The 11227-nt window shown below is 44.2% G+C and overlaps 1 long non-coding RNA gene across 1 annotated transcript; it reads left to right on the top strand.

Annotated features, from left to right (window-relative positions):
* Nucleotides 1-6177: 6177 nt before the first annotated feature.
* On the top strand, nt 6178-10966 carry LOC115029862. The gene is made up of 3 exons (XR_003835420.1): nt 6178-6257; nt 6697-6830; nt 10840-10966. It is a non-coding gene; the product is annotated as an uncharacterized LOC115029862 (long non-coding RNA).
* The last annotated feature ends 261 nt before the right edge of the window (nt 10967-11227 follow it).

Consider the following 11227-nt stretch of genomic DNA (forward strand, 5'->3'; position numbering starts at 1 on the left):
TGAGAGTTCTATGTCTTCATCCAAAGGCTACTAGTGGAAGACTGACTTCCAGGCAACTAGGGTGAGGATCTTATACCCACACACACAGTGACACACCCATTCCAACCAGGTCACACCTATTTCAACAAGGCCACACCTTCAGATGGTGCCACTCCCTGGTCCAAGGATATACAAACCATCACACCATCCAAACTAACTAGAACAAAAGCAGAAATAATGAAACTCATACTTAAGAATGATATCTTATTTTATTTATGTGCATATGTGCTTGCCTGAATGAGTTTATGTGCACTATGTATAAGCAGGAACCCTCAGAGGCACAAGGTGACATGGCACTCTCTGCAACTAGAGTTATGAGTGGTTGTGAGGCACCTCACAGGAGTGGAGGGACTGAATCCAGATGTCTGAAAGAGCAGCAAGCACTCTCAACTGCCGAACCTTCTCTGCAGGCCCTCAGAACTCATACCTTTAAATAAAGTTGCAAATTTAGCCAGGCAGTGGTGGTACACACCTTTAACCACAGCATTAGGAGGTAGAGGCAGACAGATCCTTGAATTTAAGGTCATCTTGATCTACAGAGCAAGTTCCTGGACAGCTATGGTTACACAAAGAAACCCTGTCTTGAAAAACAAAACTTTTTTTGTTGTTGTTGCTGCTGTAAAAGAGATGCCAACTTAATAATATAAAAAGAAGACAAATTCTTTGTGTATGTGTTTATGGGTGTGGATGTGGACTCAGACATGCTACCGTCTCTGTGTGGTGGTCAGAGGACAACCTTGAGTGGTCTCCTAGCTTTCCACTTGCTTTTGACACAGTCTCTCATTTGTTGTGTAGGAGCTTCGGGAGATTTTTCCAGTCTTTACCTCTCAGTTTTACCTCAGGAGCTCCATATTACATATCTGGCCTCTATGGATCCAAACTCAGGTACCCACTGAGCCATCTCTCCAGTTCAAAAAGATTTATTGCTATTTTAGTCTGAAGGATCTTAATCTATTTCCTCTGCTAGCTCCTGGTTTCCAGAGAAGAAGAATAGTACACCTCATTCAGAACAAAGACTAGCCTCTCCCAAGCTCAGGAAGTTATAACCTGGGACTTCAAAACCAGTGTCCCCTATGGCAGTTTTCCAGCAAGGGCAGTAATCAGGTACAGACACCACCTATGGAAATGGTGGATTTCTAGAAAAGCCATCAGGAAAGGGAGGATAGGTTCAAAACCAGTGGGGACCAGCTGATAAGGTGGGTGCATGCAGAAAGAACACTATACAATGTCTATCACATGGTGTATATCACACAATGAGCATCACACAATGGTCAAAACACAGAGTCCATCACACAGTGACAATCACAGTGTCTGTCACACAGTGACCATCACACAGTGGCTATCACACAGTAGTCACTTCACAGTGACCATCACATCGCACAGGGACCTTCTTACAGTGGCCATCACAAAATGTCTGTCACACAGTGTACATCATACAGTGACCATCACAATGACCATCAAACAGTTACCATCACACATCACAGAGTGTCCATCTCACAGTGACCATCACACAGAGTTGAAGGGTCTAGCCCAAAGTTACTCCTATTTTCAAGCCAGCTAGGAACTGTGACTTATGAAGCCAAGCATTAAAATTAAATTCACTCTCTTTGGTCAAAGGTTATGGAACACAGGGAATTTGCATTATTTCGATGACAATAAACTTTCATTCTTGTTATGTTTTTGGCTGATCTTTGCTGCTTCTCTTTAGGCGGCAGCAACCCCAACTTCTTGCCCTGGCCCACAGCAGGGCATACTTAGCCATACTTACCGAACTCCCATAAACACAAGATGTGGGATTATATACACCAGGAACTTTTGTTTTGTTTTGGTTTTTTGAAGGTTTCTCAGCATAGTCCTGGCTGTCCTGGAACTAGCTTTGCAGATCAGGCTGGACTCAGACTCACAGAGATCCACCTGCCTCTGCCTCCTGAGTGTTGGAGAATCAGCAACTTATTAAGAATATACTTTTTTGCCGGGTGTGGTGGCGCACACCTTTAATCCCAGCACTCGGGAGGCAGAGGCAGGCGGATTTCTGAGTTCAAGGCCAGCCTGGTCTTCAGAAGTGAGTTCCAGGACAGCCAGGGCTATTACAGAGAAACCCTGTCTTGAAAAAGCCAAAAAAAAAAAAAATATATATATACTTTTTAATTTTTCTCTGGCAGATATTGAGACCACCATTCTTAATATGCATGTCTTAAAACCAATACACCTTCTAGAACTTTCTGAAGTTCAATGTTCTTATGGAATCATAATAGTCATTGTGGGGTTGGTGAGATGGCTCAGTGGTTAAGAGTGCCGACTGCTCTTCCGAAGGTCCTGAGTTCAAATCCCAGCAACCACATGGTGGCTCACAACCATCCTTAAGGAAAGCTAATGCCCTCTTCTGGAGTATCTGAGGACAGCTACAGTGTACTTACATATAATAAATAAATAAAATCTTTAAAAAAAAAATACTCATTGTGGCTGAAAAACAAAGGACAGGTGAGCTTACTGTTGTTTGAGCTGGGCAATCATGGTGCTGCACACCTTCAATCCCAGCACTAAGTAGTCAGAGAGAGGTCTCTGTGAGTTTAAGTCCAGCCTGATCTACATAGTGAGGCCAACCAGGGCTACAGAGTGAAACCTGTCTCGAAAACAAACAAATAAAATGTTCTTCTTTGTAGACCAGGCTGGCCTAGAACTCAGAAATCCGCCTGCCTCTGCCTCCCAAGTGCTGGGATTAAAGGTGTGTACTACCATGCCTGGCTCCAGGACAGCCAGGGTTATACAGAGAAACCCTGTCTCGAAAAACAAAACAAAACAAAACAAAAATGTTGTTCTTGAGGGCTGAAGAGCTAGTTCAGTGGTTAAGAATCATTTACTGATCTTGCAGAAGACCTGCATCAACCGAGCCCCCTTTACCCTGAAGTCCAGCTGGATCAAGCCAACCTGAAGCACTGGCAGGAAAGATTGTGAAAGGAGAGAAGGGTTGGATATTTATTAAACCCCTCAATCCTCCATGAGAGCTCCTCTCTGAGTCTCCAGTCTTCTTGTCTCATACTCCTTTAAGCCCAGGTGCTCCCCCAAACCACTATTGCAGAGACCAATAGCATCAGAACCTATAGGTGGGGGCTCCCAGCAGTCATGCTTACATTCTTTCAGAAGGTTAGGATGTGTGGCTGAGGACAAGAACAGCTGCAGAGGCCAGTAGCTCATGTCCACAGAAGCAAAGGCTACTGCAGGGCCTGAGGTGGGGCTTGAAGTTCTGCAAGCCCACAAGCTCTTCAGGTGATTCATGGTCATGGTACTCTCTGAGGGGTGCTGTCCTCTATCCACTCTGAATTAATAGACTTAAAAACCCAGCAAGACTCAAGTCCAAGTGGATCAAGGACCTCCATATAAAATCAGATACACTGAATTTAATAGAAGAGAAAGTGGGGAAGAACCTAGAACATGTGGACACAGGGGAAAAATTCCTGAACAGAATACCATTGGCTTATGCTCTAAGATAAAGAATCAACAAATGGGACCTCATAAAATTGCAAAGCTTCTGTAAGGCAAAGGACACTGTCAATAGGACAAAATGGCAACCAACAGATTGGGAAAAGATCTTTACCAATCCAAAGAACTCAAGAAGTTAGACTCCAGAGAACCAAATAACCCTATTAAAAATTGGGGAACAGAGCTAAACAGGGAATGCTCAACTGAGGAAACTCAAATGGCCGAGAAGCACCTAAAGAAATGTTCAACATCCTTAGTCATCAGGGAAATGAAAATCAAAACAACTCAGATTCCATCTCACACCAGTCAGAATGGTTAAAAACTCAGGTGACAGCAGATGCTGGCAAGGATGTGGAGAAAGAGGAACACTCCTCCATTGCTGGTGGGATTGCAAGCTGATACAGTCACTCTGGAAATCAGGCTGGTGGTTCCTCAGAAAATTGGACATAGTACTACTGGAGGATCCAGCAATACCTCCCCTGGGCATATATACCCAGAAGATGCTCCAACATGTAATAAGGACACATGCTCCACTATGTTCATAGTAGCCTTATTTCTAATAGCCAGAAGCTGGAAACAACCCAGATATCCCTCAGCAGAGGAATGGATACAGAAAATGTGGTACATTTACACAATAGAATACTATTCAGCTATTAAAAACAATTACTTCATGAAATTCAAAGGCAAATGGATGGAACTTGAAAATATCATCCTGAGTGAGGTAACTCAGTCACAAAAGAACACACATGGTATGCACTCACTGATAAGTGGATATTAGTCCAAAAGTTTGGAATACCCAAGATACAATTCACAGACCATATGAAGCCCATGAAGAAGGAAGACCAAAGTGTAGATACTGCAGTGCTTCCTAGAAGGGAGAACAAAATTCTCACAGGAGGAAATATGGAGACAAAATGTGGAGCAGAGACTGAAGGAAAGGCCATCCAGAGACTGTCCCACCTGGGGTCCCATCCCATATACAGTTGCCAAACTCAGATGCTATTGTGGATGCTTGCTGAGGGAAGCCTAATATGGCTGTCTCCTGAGAGGCTCTGTTGGAGCCTGACAAATACAGAGGCAGATATTTGTGGCCAACCATTGGTCTGAGTGCAGGGTGTCCGATGGAGGAGTTGGAAAAGGGACTGAAGGAGCTGAGGGGGTTTTCAGCCCCATGGAGGGAGCAACAGTGTCAACCGGCCATACCCTGCTGAGCTTCATGGGGACTGGACCACCAACCAAAGGGTACACATGAAGGGACCCATGGCTCTGGCTGAATATATGGCAGAAAATGGCCTTGTTGAACATCAGTGAGAGGAGAGGTCCTTGAGCCTGAGGGTGCTTGATGCCCCATTGTAGGGGATGCCAGGGCGGGGAGACGGGTGTGGGTGAGTGGGTGGGGAAGCACCGTCACAAAGGCAGGAGGAGGGTGGATGGGATTGGGAGTTTCCGAAGGTGAGACCTGGAAAGGGGAAAACATTTGAAATGTAAATAAGGAAAATATACAATTAAAAAAACATAAAAAAAAAATCCCAGGGAGATGAAGCAACTTTCCTGAGACTACACAAGCTGAACCCCAAGTCCCCCATCTAACACTGCTGGTGCCATGAACTGTGCTGAAGTCACAGGCTAGAGGACCTGATCCTTGATATGTCACTGCAGGGGCAGAAAAAAAATCTTCCCAGCACAGATACTTGAGACCCACTGAGAAAGGAAATGTCCTGAGGCCTCCCAGGAGCAGGTGCAAACAGCAGGTGCTGGAAGAGGTCCCCCTGGGAGCATAAGCAGAACAAGGGGGATGGACCAGATGGTGTCAGCTATTCCAGAGTCAGTGTCCCAGGCGTCCAGGGTTAAGTACTGCAGTTCTTACTTCATTAGACGAGTGCTAACTTTGTCACGTGGTTGGAGCTAATCTTTTTAGCAGGAAATAAGAAGCTCCTGTCCGTCTGATTCCTCATTGTCATGACTCTGGCTTCTTACTAAGCTTGCAGAACCTGTCAGCAAGCACTCCCAAAATCCAGCCGCTGTCAAGAGTTTCCCACGGAGATGTGGGAAAAGGCTTCCCCTTTCTGCTGGGACCCGCGGAAACCCAGGCGCAATGGCCATCACAGGTGATAGGATCTCAGTCTCTAAACTTTTAAGAATTGTTCAAATTTTATATCGACTGTTTGTTCTCTAATACATTTAACACTGAATAAAGCTGTTCTCCTGGGTCTAGTTGTATTATTTAAATTATTTGATACTTATAGATAATAAATACTGTATCTTGATCATAACCCCCAAATTCTCCATCTCACTCATTCCCATGCATCCCCCTTCAACATGTGTCCCTTTTGCCTTCATGCCCTTCTTTTGGAAAAAAAAAAAAAAAGGTACGCAACTGAATTCTGTTGTATTGTGTGCATGAGCATGGGGTTAACCTACTTCCTCAGCTGGGGCTGTGCCAGAGCCCCTGCCTTGTGCAGGCTGGAATTACTGATTAGCCTAACTTTGTGCAGGTAAGCAGGGCTGCTGGGAGCGCATGCATGCAGTGGCGGCCAGCGTTGCCAGCACTTGCCTCCTACCCTCCTTCTCTTACACGGCATCTCTTGTGTGGCTCTCAAGCCTTGTGCAAGTTGATATATGCATCTCATTTATTCTCAGCACTCGGATCAGTTAGGACTCTGCACTGACTGGAACCTAGTGCAAAATGAAGCTTCCCTGGGCACGACTGCGAGCAGCATTGATCTGTAGATATAAACGTAAATATTTTTATTACATCTGCTCATTTGTAGCGGAAGGTGGGTGTGGGGAGGACAAGGACAACGTTTAGGGCTTGGTGTTACATTAAGTTCTCCTGAGGAGATAGAAACATATTTCAGGAAAGCTTTAGGTATAAATACATTATACCTGTTTGCATAAGCAAGGTTGTGTGTATTGGGGGTACTTAAACTGTACCCCTTCTTTTAGTCCCCCATTTCCATGCTCCCACATGCCCATTTCTCTCAGCATCTCTGCCACTCCACCATTGTCCTCTACTGAGTATGAGTACCTTCTCGTATGCTTCTGGACCATCTACCCATATATATATATATACAGGTGCATGGAACTTCACATTTGACAAACATAGGTTCTTACTAGATTCAATGCTTTGTGAGTTTGCTCTGTTCCACTTAACAATTCTTATACTTATGATTACAGATGCAATGGCTCCTTTCAAGGCTGTGCAACATGAGCATTCACAGTAGTTTATACCCACAACTATCCGTAGGGATGCAAGAGACCATGCAGTAGCCTTAAGATGGTTACAGCACCTTCGGCTATCCACATTCAAGGTAAGATCTCTTAGTTTTGCACGTGTAATAAGCCATGGAAAAACTTAGCAGCTCAAACCCACAACCATTTGGCTCGGGACAGTTAGCTGAGTAGCTCTGCTCGTGACTGGCTGAGCTGGCATGTGTGGTTGGCATGTGTGGTTTTAGTCTGCTGTGGGTAGATGGAAGGGAGTGGCCTCACTCACCAAGGGGAAGGATCTGGAAGCAGAGATGTTCAGCTGTAGTGTCTTGTCTCTGCTCCTATGGGCTCTCTTCCTCCTGACAATGCCCACCTCACAAGAAGCTACTCTGTCTTGTTCTGCTGGCATGAATCAGCTTTGGAAAGGAGCAAACATCAAACCCTCCACCTGGTGGCTCTGAGTTCTCTGTGGCACAGATCCTGTGCCTCTCACTGCTGTGGGAAGCTGTGCTCCACACAGGCCTTGGGCAGATCTGTAGGGTCCTCCAGGCCTGTCATCATCTGTCCTGTCAGCTTCAGAGGAAGCACCCAGCTGAAGCAGCAAATTTATTGTGCAGTCACCTAATGATAGGTACAGATTGGAGGACTCTGTGTTCCTCTCTGAGGCAGGGTGTCATACTGCTTGCATTAGTGTTTCCTGTTGCCAATGGCTTTCTATTATAAAATAGCATAATACCAAAACTTGTGCTATATGTAAACTCAATCATAAGACATTTCGGGGGGAAATAGAGAGGGAAGAAAGGAAAGGCAGAGGCAGATAATAAAGGGTGATAGCATGGGCATGCTCACTATTCCATACTAATGTGTGGAAATGTCACAAGGAAGCTCCTTACTTTGTACAATTAATATACACTAATAACATTATAAAAAGAAAAGCAACCAGAAGCCAATATTCCTGAGGAGACTCTAAACCTCCTAGTTAGCTCTGGGTTAAAACAGTGGGTTTTGGGACTAGCACTGGTAGGAGAGTAGGAAGTTAAGCTGTGTAGACTAGTTTCAGAACATGACCCTCCTAGTAGTGGGAGCCCAATAGCCCTTAAATACCTGGCCTTGTGGCTAAGATTCCCAACACAGTACTGTGCCGTGGGCTTCCAGAGGCTCCCTTACCAGGTCCTACAGAGGTCTGCCCAGTCTTGATGCCCTAGATATTGCAGGATATCACCTGCCTCAGGCTAATCTTTCACTCAAAGTTCTAAAATAACAGAAAGCTGCTGTTTTATAGAACCAGAGACCAGGCTGTGCAGCTATTATCTGCTGGCAAAGGTGCATAGGTGGGGTGCACAGGTGGGGTGCATACGTGGACCTTATTCTCCTCACTTTCATTTTAACTAACAGTGTAGCCGCCTAGTGAGGAGCTTCATTTGTTGCAAGCCACAAGGCATCTTTGCTGTGGTTTTCAAATGTCTTCCAAATGCCTGTATGTTTCAGGGTTGGTACTCAGCCTTGGTATTACAGGATGTTGCAGAACTGTTAGGAGGAGGTTCTGGTGGGAGAAAGTTAGGACACTATGGGTGTGTCCTTGAAGGGCTATGAAGGCTCCAGCTCTATCTTCTTCTGTCTCTTTTATACTTTACCCATGAGATGAAATAATTTGCCATGTGCTACCATGGTGTGCTGCCTCAACACAAACCCAGAACAACAAGGCCAATTGGCCTGGAACAAAAACCTCTGAGCCAAAACAAACCTCTCTGCTTTATAACTGATCACCTGAGGTGTTTTGTTATAGTAACAGGAAGCTGGCTACCAAACCCTCCTTCTATTATTTTGTCTGTTTTCCTTTCTCTTCTCACTCTCTCTTTCTTCCTTTTTCTTCCTTCCCTCTTTCTTTCTTTTCTTTTCTTTAAAAGGGTACTCACTGGGTAGGCCAGGCTGGCATGAGTTTCTGGCAATCTTCCCCCTGAGTGCTAGGATTATAGGCATGCACCATTAGACATGACTTATTTTGTTAAAAGGCCCAATAATTTTGAATAACTGACAACACAAGTGTTCTAAAAGTAGTTTTTAAATCTGCCCATCCTCCAAGAGAGTTAGATCTGCTTGGTGCAGGGGGCCCTTCCTGAGAAAATACCTGTTGCAGATGGCATCAGATGGCCTTGAGAATATTAGCCTATTACTTCTTGGTTTTTTGCTTGCTGGGAGAGAATCTAAAGTTGCATGTGTGTAGCAATCTCACCTGGCACCAGAAAAAGAAAGCTAAAAACAACAAACAAACAAACAACAACAACAACAATCAAACAAACAAATGGATGACAGACTTTCAAACTCCAAAGCAACTCCTTAGTTGCTACAATGAGTCCATAAGCTTAGGTGGATGAAGGGATTATAGATTATGAAATTGATCAAATTTGAGAGGAGGGGATATGGATTAGTCCACTTAACTAATTAGTCTGACATTATTAAAGCCCTTTCAAAGATGTCTTCAGGGAACTTTACTTATTTATTTGTTTGCTTATTTATTTGTTTGTTTTTTAATTTCTGCATTTTCAGTTAGTTCTTTGTTCATTTGTTTGTTTTTGTTTTTAAAGACAGATTCTCATTAAGTTGTCCATACTTGATTTAGACTTGCTATGTAGCCCAGCTGGTCTCTGCTATTTTCCTGCCTCAGATAGTCCAGTGCTAAGATTATAGGCACACACACCTACTGCACACTTTACATCGATTTCTCTAGGGTACGGAAGTGACCTTGCATATATGCTCAAGTGCTCTATGACCTCATTCTAATTCCTGTGTTATCTGGTTAGACTTTGGTAAACTTGGCCATGGAACCAGACAACCATGCCATGTTCTTGACAGGTATGGTGAGGATTAGACTGCGCCTGCCAGATCTGTGCTTATTCATCTTGACTCATTCTCAAAATCATGCTGGTTCAAACTGTGTCAACAGTTCTGCTGGTAGCTTTATAAATATCACCTTTAGTTGTGGAATGAAATGTCTTGTGACGTTTCATTGTTTGTGGAGTGAATGGAAGAGAGACAGGGATTTCTTCCTGGGTGAAGATGGTGCAGGTGAGGAGTCAGAAGCCAGTGCAAAGGTCTGTGCAAGATAAGTAACTGTGATTGGTGAGGGCTCACAAGCCAGAGAGGAAAGCTACAAGCAGACAGTGCTAAAAACATCTCAGAGGCCCCACTGCACACCATCCACACAGCCTTAAGCCCCAGGGCCTCCCTATGATGTAAGTGCATGGAGCAGTTGCCTAGCCACACCTCTAGGCACATCCTATCCCTAGAGAGAAGCCAGATCTCAGGAGCCAGGAACTAATGAGGGCTAAAGCTGTCTGTACTTGACAATAGGGCCAGAGGCTGACAGTCACAACAGACAAACAGAACTGAGAAAAAACATGGAGCCCATGTACGTGTTGGTAGAAGCTTCTGAGAGCAGCAGGAAACCAACAAAAGTGGAATGCAGGATGGGGGTGTAGTGACAGGTGGCTTCAGGTTCTGACTTTGTGTGTTAAGCTTAGTATTTTGACTATTTCAAGAGTAAATGGGTATTTTTCTCTGGAGAAATTTCTTGAGTTTTTTTATTTACTAGTTTTGTCTTTTCAAGTCAGGCTATCCTGGAACTTGTTTTGTAGACCAGGTTGGCCTTGAACTCAGAGATCCACCTTCCTCCAAAGGGATTAAAGGCATGCACCACCACTGCCTGGCTCAAGTTTTTTGTCTATAGAAATGAATACATGACCTGCAAAGTTATAAACATGGGCTTTGACCTCAAGGAACACAATCCAGACAGGAGAGAAAGATATTATGATCCTAAAAATCAGAATGAAAGTCACTGGGCACTTTAAGGATTCTGAGGAAAATGTCACATTGATGGTCAGCAAAGACTTGGAGAAGCCAGCAGGGTTTCTGCTGAGCCTGGAGGTTCATGAAGAAAAGAATTAGACTGAGAAAGTACCCAGGAACAAGGAAGGGAGTGATTTGGACTGACAGCCTCTTAGGAATGAAGGAGACAGACTTGTGTTTCCAGCCTTACCAGGGCATCTGCACGTGATACTCATTCTCTGTGTAAATAAATCCTTCTCTGATAATGGGTCTGAATTTGTTTAGGTTGCTTGAAACAAGAATGTTACAGGAAGGGGCCAGTGAGATGGTTCAGTGGCTAAAGGTGCCTGAAGCCACACCTGGCAACCTGAGTTTGATGTGTGGGACCAATGAGGTGGAGGGAAGAATGACTCCTCCCACAAGTTGTTCTCTGACCTTTACAGGTAAGCCATGCTATGTGTGCACCCACCCACAAACAAACAAACAATAAAATGTAGCATATTTTAAAGAGAATGTTATAACAGACAGTTGTAGGAAAATGTATTCTCAGTAAGCCACTGGCAATCATGGGTGTGGTAACAATAATGTTTATGGAGCAAATACTACAAATAGATTCTTACTAAGTACTGGAAATATTGCAGGGAAACGGCAACAAAATCCTCCTGCCTCTGGA

Source organism: Mus caroli, chromosome 18 (genome assembly GCF_900094665.2).
Source record: "Mus caroli chromosome 18, CAROLI_EIJ_v1.1, whole genome shotgun sequence".
Lineage (NCBI taxonomy): Eukaryota > Metazoa > Chordata > Mammalia > Rodentia > Muridae > Mus > Mus caroli.